Source organism: Cariama cristata, unplaced genomic scaffold (assembly GCF_000690535.1).
Source record: "Cariama cristata isolate BGI_N322 unplaced genomic scaffold, ASM69053v1 scaffold43651, whole genome shotgun sequence".
In the NCBI taxonomy this organism is placed as follows: Eukaryota; Metazoa; Chordata; class Aves; order Cariamiformes; family Cariamidae; genus Cariama; species Cariama cristata.
In genome coordinates this window covers 53,720-64,475 of record NW_009601851.1, presented here as the reverse complement: position 1 = coordinate 64,475, position 10,756 = coordinate 53,720, and positions in this window count along the sequence as shown.

The following is a 10,756-nucleotide window of genomic DNA, read 5'->3' as shown; positions in this document are numbered from 1 at the left end:
GAGAGACAAACATGCTTCACAAGCGTGGTCTGTGTCTCTGGCACACTCCTTTTCCCTTGCCTTTTTGGCTTATGTTCATCGGCACCCAAGTCTTATTTCCTCTTCTTCTCCTCCCTGCAAGCTGCTGTTACTTTGATGTCACATCAAATACCCCTGTTACGACTGGGCAGGAGGCAGTGGTGCGGTGTGGTGCTGACTGGAGCAGAGGGAGCTACATGAACAAAATATTTTCTGTCTGAAACAGTCCAAGCAGCACTAGTCAAGCCAGTGCTCATCTGTGTCCCAGACAGAAACCTCATCTGCTCAACTCTGCGCAGTGACAGAGTGTCACCAGAGACGTCTGTTAGGGACAAAAAAGAGGACCAGGGGCTCATGGCAGCTGTGGAGAGAAGCAGCACAAGCCTCAAGTGATCCTTTTTGAACTTGATGCAGCATCTAAATGAAGTGCCTCCCTATAAGAACTGCTTCGTATTTCCAATCTGTGCTGACTCATGGAGCTGATACAGTACTTTATTTCAAGCAGGTCTGCCCTGTTAGGCTGCCTTTCAAATAGATCTTCCCTGCAAAGATAAAAGATGCTAAGAAGTAGGTCTTACGGCCGCCTTTCAGCCTCCACTCTCTCCTGTATTAATCCAATAACATGTAAGATGATAGACGGGAGTTCTCAGGAGATGTCATACAAAGTGTTCAATTTTAAACAAACAAAAACCAGTCCAGTTTTCAAAATGAAATTGTTATAACTCACAGCGCCTCTGCCCCAGGAACTCTGGCAAGCCTAACTTCAGTGGGGATTGAAGACTAAATGGTGTTTAAATACAAACAGACAAGAGGTGCAAAATGTGGATATAGATTGCGTGGCCACCCAGATCTGGGACTCAGGCTTGGGAGGGAATCAAAAAATCAGAACTGGGTAGCGGCACTGACTTGCATGAGCCTGAAGCCACTTTTCTTCATTCCTGATTTTTGGGGCCTTTTAAGTATGCAAGATTTTTTAAATTATGCTTTGGAGTCATCACACTATTTTATTAGCTGACCAGTTGGAATGGGTAGTGGTTGTTTATGACCTTAATGAATCTGTACTTCAGGACGGGAGGACAGCATGTGAAGATCAATTAAAATTTGCAAAGTGCTTTCTGCTCCTGAGCCCCGCCGAGCGTCTGGTGAGACACAGAAGGGATGGCAGGGCCTTGCTGCTGACTGGGAACGGCAGAGATGGGGTGCGGAGGGTAACACCCATCTGGGAGCGGCGGTGGCAGCCGCAGAACACTCAAAAGCATCCCCGTGGGGCTGTAAATGTGTTAACGTCAGAGCTGAGACTGTGTAATCGCAGGGGCAGCTCCCAGGTAGCCAGGCAAACACAAACCTTTCGGCACCAGCCAAGGGCAACTTTTAAAAAATGTGGCATTGTCCGTGCGCTGCTTTTATGCACTTACACATCATCGTGTGCCAAAAGGAGAAAGGGGTGAATTTTTAAAACGTTCTCTATTTTCTGTGTTTGCTCTGGGAATGGACAAATATTTCACATTAACTATGTTCTTCTGCCAATTCTTGTCATGAGAGCAGGGTCTCCGAATTGTAGAGCCTGTGAATTATAGTGGTAAACGCTGTATTGCTTTGACCTTTTGAAATGTCTCCGGCATGATTGGCTGCTTGTCCTCCCCTTCCCCCAGAGGTCAGGCAGGTTGTAAATATAGGCGAAATGGAATAGCCAGATAATCAAATTGAACCTATTTCACTGCAGTGCGGTGCAATCACGGCGCAGTGAAATTCCATCAGCGTCGGAGGCTGCATTTCGAGTGCCATGGAAATCGCTTTGTAACTGTCCACGCAACTCGAGGAGCAGTGTTTACCGTCTGCGACACTGAGAGCTCTGCATTTTTAAGCCTTCTTCAGCAAAGAAAGAAATCTCAAAACCCCATAAAAAAGAGGAAGGAATAGGCTGCCGTTTTAAAAAAGCACATAATCTGAAAAAAAATACCTTAACATATAGGATGATTGATAATTTTTATTTGCCTTGGGTTTTTTTTTCCTTTAAAGACAGTAAAATGATTCCTCTGCTCCGGAGCAGGCAACGGAATTGCTTGCTGCATCACCTGAGCTCACCTTCTTCAAAGACTAAGTACTTTAGTCATTATTTTAGCAACAGCATTGAAGTACAGCACGTAAGGAGTGGTACAAAAAACACCATAGCTCTAGCTGTGCATGAGTATGATATTTAGGAGCAATATCCTCTGACCCCATGAGATGAAAATGTGGATGTTGAAATCTGTATAGATGATCTTTCAGTAGTGGGAGCCAAGCGCAGCACTGTGTTTCTGTTGCTTGCAAGCCCAGCAATGCTAGCAGTGGGGTAGCAGGGCATAATTAATGTTTACTTATAATCAGCATCTTTCTGTGCCAGCAATCATGGCAGACTGAAACTAAGCAGGGGAACCAGAAACCCTGCTGCTTTCAGCTGTCTGGAACAATAATTACACAGTGCCACGGCACCTCTGGGAGTCTGGCACCATTTATCCTCCCCGACTCTCAGCGCTGGTTACCTGCCACAGAGCAATCCCCAAAGCAACCAATCCCCAACATCATTTTCATACAAAAGGTGGAGAGAATGATAATGGCAATGCTATTGCTATGCCTTCAGAAAGCTGGGCTGATGGCTTAATTGAGGTTAAAATAAGCTCCAATCAGAGAGGTAAAAACTTAACAGGGCTACTTAATCTTATATAAATACAAGAGAGATACAAGTGCATGAGGAGAGAATAATAACTGACTCTGGTAGGGTTTCTATGGAGAATAATCATTAGCCAGGCAGTGAACAGATTGGACTGGGGGCCAGCTATTTAGCATTCATGCCCTGGTGGTAAAGGCTTTGAGCTGGAGGCTAATTTGAATTTTAGGGTTGGGTTTAAAAAGAAAAAAAAGCCCCCTGTCTGGAGCAAAGCAGCGTCATACTCATTTTTTTCCTAGACTGTGCCGAAGAAAATCGACTGACTTTTACTCTGTGACCTAAGTGCAGATTTCTAACACAAGGGAGAAGTAATTGCAGGACAGAAAGGCGTTTGGCTGACGCGGGAGCAGGGCTTTGCCCTGCCCAGGACAGTGTCCCCTAGCCCTGTTCGTACCCCTCAGCCCCCCTGTATGCTTTGTAAGATGGGGAAGGCAGCCCAGTCCACCTGCCTTTCTTCAGCACTGGGAATGCTACCAGAAAAACAAATGAAAAAAGAATTTATTTTTTGCCTTACAGTTTCATTCTCAGAGCTAATTCCCTTTAAGAGCTTGAAATGAAAATACTTATTCTTTGGCAAATCACTGGAGAGGTTTGGCAAAGCTCAGATGTTTTTATTTTTCAGGCTTGTAGGTTGTTGCTCGTCTGTTTTGGTAAATTAAATTATATGTTAGGTTTCACAAGTATTTGAAAACACTTCTTGAATGCAACAGCATTTCAATTCCAAACAAATATTTCAACCCTTTTCTGCTCTGTTTGTTTACCAGCTGCTTGCGAGAGCAGTTTCTGTTACAATTACTTTCTTTTAAACAGACTATGTGCAAAAATGCAATAACTAGCTGGAGATGTGCAGATCCTGCCAAAGTATGGTTTCTAGGCTCTGTTTTTCTTAGTGTGTATCCCAGAGATGAAGTGATGTCTTTCCTCCACCAGCAGCTCAGCTGACACAATCACATACCATAAGTATCACATATCATAAGTGGGGATCAGGCCTCTGGATCTGCAGATGGAGACAGATAAAGTTAGAGGCATGTATGATATTACTGATTGTATTTCAGAGTTTATTTATTTTAATGTACCCTGAGATCTCTTCTCTCCTGCTACTTTTTACTTACAGCTTAGTTTTTGGTAAAGCGTATCTTGTCATTGTACAATTTCAAATCATCTTACATCCACCATGAAAGACTCTGTGGTTCGCTACAAGCTTCTGCAATCATTTGCTTACACCTCCCCATTTTCCCGGTCTTAGCTGGAAGTCCTTCATCTTATGTCCATCAAGAGATAAAAATAAACTGTAGGCTGCAGCTTAGTGTAGCTGGGTGCTCCATTACTGTTACAAAGTGCAAGAGTCCTCAGGAAAGCAATGAAAAATTACCCCTCTCCAGGCAATGAAAAATGTCAGGAGTCTCGTGGTCTCTGAGGCCTTAACGGAGAATAATTATGCTGTGAACAGATTGCTGCATGGCAGAGACCTCACAGTGCTCTCGAAGGGAAGACTATGAGACCCCTTTAAAAGGGAGATCAGATCCCTCACACGGCACTTTTGGGGAGAAAGCAGGTGACAATAAAAAGATCGTATGCCCAGACCGGCTGGCTTCATTGAGGTGAGTGGTCCTGTGCCTTCCAGGACTACTTGCAACCAGGAAAATAAAGGATAAACACAGTCCAACAGATAATTGGATGGGTATTTTCAACACTCTGAGCTGTGACCTTAATTCTGCTGGTAGCCAAGCCCTGCAAGACAGTCAGAAAAACCAGAAAAGGAGTGTGATGTCTCAGGCAAGGAGAGGTCTTGGCCAAAATTTCCTCAGAAAACGAGCTTGTCCCTGGGCTGACGAGCAGTGCCTGTGTTCTCCAAGGCACTCTTCAGTCAGAGGATCCAGCCCACCCTTGGCCGGGGCTGTTGCCTGCTGCTTCTGCCCAGAGCGGCGGGGGCCACGATGGGGTGGGCCACGGCCGCCCCGGGAGCCTTGCCACAGGTTGTCATGGCTGGTTTGGCGAGGAGCCAGGGCCCTCCTGCCCAAGTGGAGATGCATCCAGTGTACAGCTCAAGGAGTGGGATAAGAAGGGGGGATTTTTGCAGCCTGGTAGCATTCAGGAGTGTGTTCTGCAGCAGAGAGGTAATGAGGACAATGACCAAGACCAAGGACGACTGATGCGATCAGGTCAAGGCAATTCCGAAGCGATTTGTGCTTAACGGGTAACAGGGGCCAGAATTTGTTAGATATTTCGCCTCCCTGGGAAAGAGACTGACAGACCTGAACACATTCAAGAGTCTGACAGACCTGAGTTCATTATACCGGGAGATTGTTCTGCTGGATTGAACAGGAGCAGGGTTAAGGTTGCAAGAAGAGGACTGGAGTCCTAATTATATCTTCCCTCTCTTTTCAGTGTTTTAACTACAAAAAGTGACTCTGTGCAATAGTGCAAGATGCCGTCAGCCAGCTTGGTGGGGAATAGGGCTTTGGGGGAGAGAAAAAACTTTGCCAGAGTTTGTTTGCAGGGCAGGTGGGAGAGGGACCAGATGGTGGTATCAAAGGAGCAGTAACTCAATCACTGTGACTCAGCCATCTGCTCTGCCCTGGGTTATAATTTCCAGCTCTTCCAACTTCACCCAGAGTTTTGTGGCTTGATTGGGGTACACTTCGTGAGAATAAAAAGGGAATTGGAGGCTCTGGTTTGCAAAACTTGAGCTGTCTGTCAGGGCGGAGACTTGGGCACATCTTCCACACAGCAATGCACTGGGGAGAAATCATTACTAGCCCTCAAACTACCACTGCATGGCTTTACAATATTTTCTTTTCAGGGTTTAAATAGCAGCTTTTCAGTAATGTACAGCTTTTTCACGGGTACCTGGAAATGAAAGGAAATTCAGGCTTTGCCATGTTCTTGCCGGTGGTGCAGGTGTAGTACAGAGGTACGTACTTTTAATTTGTCGGAGAAATCTGCTAGACCAAGCCAAATCTGCTAGTACCTTATTTTTTCTTTAATCTTGGTTCTTAATGTTAAGAGCCTTGATTTTTGTACATAATTATAAGATGCTGAGAACCTCTCCAAGTTAAATAATTCATTGTCACAAGCTTTTTCTTGAAAATGATAATCAAGCTAAATGTGTTTGATGTTTCTGTCTCCAAAAACCTCTTCCAGCTGCCACAACGTAGCTAACAGCGCTGTCCTTCAAGTGTTAGCTTTCATGCCGTGAGTAGAAATGTAATTGCAGCTTTTCCTTGTCTCCCTGGTGTGCAGCTGGCAGGGCAGCTCTTGCCCAGACTGACCTGACTCAGAGAAGCCACAGGTTAGGGCAGGACAAGGCAGCAGCTGCCGTGGGTACCACGGAGTCGCTGGTGCCCACAGAGGGATGGAGCATTGGCAGCAAGCAAGGGAGGTGAACCCCAGGGTCTGCCCCAATTTGTGTCACTGGCCCTATCGGGGATGTTTGTGAGGCTTTGCAACGCGCTCTAGGGAGAGAGCAGCAGGTTGTGCTGGGGCTGTTGCTTTTAGTGACAGCTTCTGAAAGCGATTCTTCCTCTTCCCTCTCCAAAGTCTGTATTTTGGCGGGTTGGTGTGGTCCCTTTGCAGTGCCCTGGTGACAGCTGGGGAGGCAGTTTGCTAGTGCTGCTTCAGGCTGCATCACTGTGCCCACAGCCCAGGCCTTGGAGCAGCGCTTTCTGCCAGTGCTCTGGTCCCTGGTGCTTCAGCAAAGCTTTTGTTCGCACGGACAGGAAGAGTTGCAGTTACCCAGGTGTTGGTATCACCCAAACCTGGAAAGGAATAAGAGTAAACAGTGCAGCTGCACAGTCCTAGTGCAGTTGCCCATGACGGTTTTCACTTTCCTCCATGTTAATTAATGCCAGTTTTCCTTGCCAACACCTCTGAGCAGATGTCTAAATTTTGGAGCACTTAGATGTGTCAGCTCTTAATCTGAGCTTTTACTCCTCCCAAGGACGTGTCCCTGCAGATGTCAAGCAGACTAATTTGCACACCTTTCTCCCTCAAAACCCTACCAGGGCAGGCACGGACCTTCAGTCTGCAGCGAGTGCTCAGGCACGGTAGCTACAGCACTTGCCCTTAAGCCACTGTGCTATATCTATAACAGAGCATAGGTGCCTAAGTGCTGACTAATTGCTTCAGGAAGCAAAGCGTTCCTTGGTTGCTGCATAGCTCCAAGCATTGTAAGGTCTCTAGTCCCAGAAGTGGCTGGAAATTCAGGGGTGGATTCAAGGACATCCAGACTAGAGCTTCTGTGTCAGCCGACAGCGAGAGTTTCCAGGACACACCAGTGGGGTTGGACAAACCCATAAAGCAAAGGCTGGGTCGGGCCTGGAGGGTGGTTATCAAAGGGTGAAGGGGAAGTGAAGAATATTCTGCAACTTATTTTTATTTAATAGGTGAATGCTGAAGGTGTCTCCTTGAGGGGGATGTGAACTCACACTTCCCTGTTCCATGCTCGAACCAGCCAGCTGTGTGACATCCAAGGAAAGATTAAGAGGATTGAGTCTGCTTAGTCTAGAGAAGGAGCAGAGGGACACAGTAACCTTCTATAGTTTCATGGACTGCTATTGCGTCTGTGGAGACATAGGGAAAAATAGCTCACCATATACATTGCAGAATGGGATAAAAGCAATGGATAAGGACAGAGTAAGGAACAAGATGAAAGTAAACTGCAGCAAGGGCTACTTAGACGCTCAAAAAGAAAAACTTTCTGAGTGGGATGAGAATTACATGCTAGATAAGGCTGTCTGGGAGACTCTACCCTCTCCATCAGTGGAGGTCTTTAAGAGCAGCCCAGACTGCTGCTGGCCCTGGGAGAAACACAGTTCTGTGTCTCCCAGCCCTGTCTTCCGTGTCTGCAGTTGCCTTCAGTGCCCCTGCCTACAGCCGGGGAGTGCTGTGTGCTGTGCTGGCTGTGTCCGGGCAGGGATGGCCCGGTGTGCTGGGCACTCTGGCAGGCTGCCCGCTAGCTCATTTTGCCTGGTTTTATCCCGAGAGGCTTCCTTTGCTGGGCTGGGGGAAAGGCTGTGGTGCTGGGTGCCACGTCCCAGGGCAGGACTGTGCTGGTGTGGGCTGCTGGGACCCGTTCACGCCTGGCTTTGCTGCGGGGTGGCAGAGCAGCAGTAGCCAAGCGTTCACACCGTCTGGCAGCGGCTCATGGTTTGAGGATTTCTTTGTATCAGGTGCGAAGCATTTTAAAAAGGGAAGCCTTTGTGGCTGCAAGGACTCAACTCTTATATTTCAGGCTGCAGTAGAGAAAGAGTAACTTTAACAGGACTTCATTGACCTCACGGTCACTAGTGGGGACAGTGGCAGTACCTGGTACCACCACGGCCATCCCAGTCCCCAGGAATGCTCCAGCAAGTGCTGCCATGGGTCACAAGACAGGTGTGCCCAACTGAGCAGCATTACTTTAGGAGAGAAATGGGAATGAAGCTTTGGCCAGGAGAAGTGCTTTCATTTGATATAGGGCATGAATGGCCAAGTAGGAACAAGGAAGCCAATGGCTAAATGGAAGGCTACATGCCAACTTCATTCATAGATTCTTTAAAACCAGAGAGGACCGTTATAATCGTGCTATCTGGCCTGCAACATGCCTCAAGCCTTAGCTCATGACCTAGCAAATTAGAAAGGCAGCAGGAAGGAAGGAAAGGCACTACTTCCCACCTCTGGCTTGTACAGCACGGGCATTGCTTCTGCCATCTGAGACTGATGCTGGCAAAATGGCGTTTGCTTTGCCAGCAGCAGCGGCACTCAGCGTTTTGTTGCGCTGCATCCTGCCTTCATGTGCTCAGGCTTTCTTTTTATCCCAAGGACGCAAAGAAAGCCCAGAACGCATTAGGATAACCGCCTGGGGAGTTAGTTATGATTTTTAAGAGCTAATGATGCCGCCCACTGTTCAATGTTTATAATAAACTGTCTTCTCTCTCTCTTAAATAAATTGTGTGTATACAGGGGAAGAAGCTGTACCCATAGACACCCTGAGCACTTGGCTTGCTGCACAGCTGCTGTACTCCACGAATAGGAAAGGTGGACAGAAAGTTATTTATTTTCATGCATTTGAATGGGGCAGGCTGGGAAGTTCAGGCAAAAGAAGGAGACAAGTATGATCCTGGCTTATAGCCCCAGTTCTAATGCAAACCTGAAGATTGTGCAGTCCTCTTGACAGCTGGCTCACAGTTCAGCCTACACAAGTGCTACGGATGGTGATTCAATGGTTGCATGGAATTACACTGCTTTCCCTCAGTCTCGTGCCAAATATAATACCTAATTGCTTAGCTTATGTACATTTCTGCTACACAGAAGAGCGGGCACGCTGGGAAAGAAGGGAGCAGCACGCAGCCTGCTTTAACTATTACCTGGAAGGGACCATTTTTTTATTCTTCTCGTCTGGGGGGGAGCGGGGGTTGCTTTTTTTTTTTCTTTCATTTACATTACCATTTAGCATTAAGAGTGGTGACTGCTTTTTAATGACGTGTCTATGGCTGAGTGGCCTGTGTCTCAGCCTCCGCAGGCAAAGCAGCGCTCTGGGCAGAGGACAGCACATTCCAGCCCCCGGGCTCCAGGCTGTTGTACAAATAAGGAAGCAAACGGTCCAAGTTGGATTGACTTGCAGTGCAGTAGGAATAGCAGGCGGGTGGATGCAGGAAAACGAGAGATTAATAGGAAAAGAAGTCTTATCTTTAAGACTTCAAAGAGATAACTTAGAACAGGACTAGTATATTGGCGAGAGCAGCACTTGAGCTATTAAACAGCTATTCCATAGTGGGAAATATGGTGGCAGCCTTTGTTGTGCATAATGCTTTAAGGCAGTGCCAGAGGAGACACTCTGCCTCTTGCACAACCATGTCTTCCTTTTTCTTCACAGAAGAAAGCTGTGAAGTTGAGTGGGTCATGCGTGTGTGCTGGCAGGGGCCTTGCCAAGACCAGCACCCACAGAAGATGCGCTCGCTCGGTCCCGGGGGAGAGCATCCCCGCCGCAGGCAGGCGGGCTTGGTGGCAGCACCGGGCTCCCCCCCCGCCGCAGGCAGGCGAGCTTGGTGGCAGCACCGTGCAGCAGAGGCGCCTGTGGACAAAGCGCTGCGCAGCCCAGGCCGATAGCAAAGTTTTTCTTGGAAAAAGGTGGTTTGCAGTTCTGTTTCTAGGTGAGGTACATCCTTTTACGGGAACAGGTAGCTAGGCAGGACACTTACATGCAAAAAGCCAACAAACCACCACCAGCTCAGCATCACCCTCTTGGAAAAGAAAAGGCAGAGAGCACTGGCACATCGGTGGCCAGGTAACACGCGGCCAGTGGTTTGATTCCAGTCGTTTGGCTGCAGCATACGATGAACCAGACAAGCTGATCAATGTTTAACATTTATCTTCCAATGCCTGATGTGAAAAATGACAGCTTTTAGTTACAGTATTTATTTTTTTAGAGGACAGTTGTTTCTTTCACAGCATGAATTAACAAACTCCTCTGAGCAGATTTGTATCACACACACAAACCTAAACTGGTTGTGAAGATAGCTTAGCTTGGGGTTTTATTTTTTCTGCATACTGCCACTTTTCAGTTTCATACTTTCTTTCTGCTGGTGTGCTGAAATTGTACCAGACAGGGCTACCCGTGCCCTGCAGAATCTGGTGCCACAAGGTCTGGATCTCAGATGGGGCACTCAGTGCCAACAAAATAATGCTGCGAAACTGAGAATAAGTTTATTTTTATATCACACAGATGCTGGTTGTGCATTCACAATTACGTTGAAGGAAGACAGTTCTTGAGTCCCATTAGCACTCAGGTGTTTGTGTCAAGTGAACCTGGACACAAGTGCATCACTGAGGAGCTGACACATAAAAGCCACTCTGGAAAAGTCTGGAGAAAGATGGGCACTGCCATTTTGCAATGTTGATTGAACTCCACCCGTTTACAGAGCAACTTGGCCCTACAAAGCATAGCCAGGCCTTCAACTATATTGTATGAAGGGGTGGGGCGGGGGGGCAGAACACCAAACCAAACCACACCACACCACACTGCTGGCAGCCTGGCTTTCTCCCAGGTCT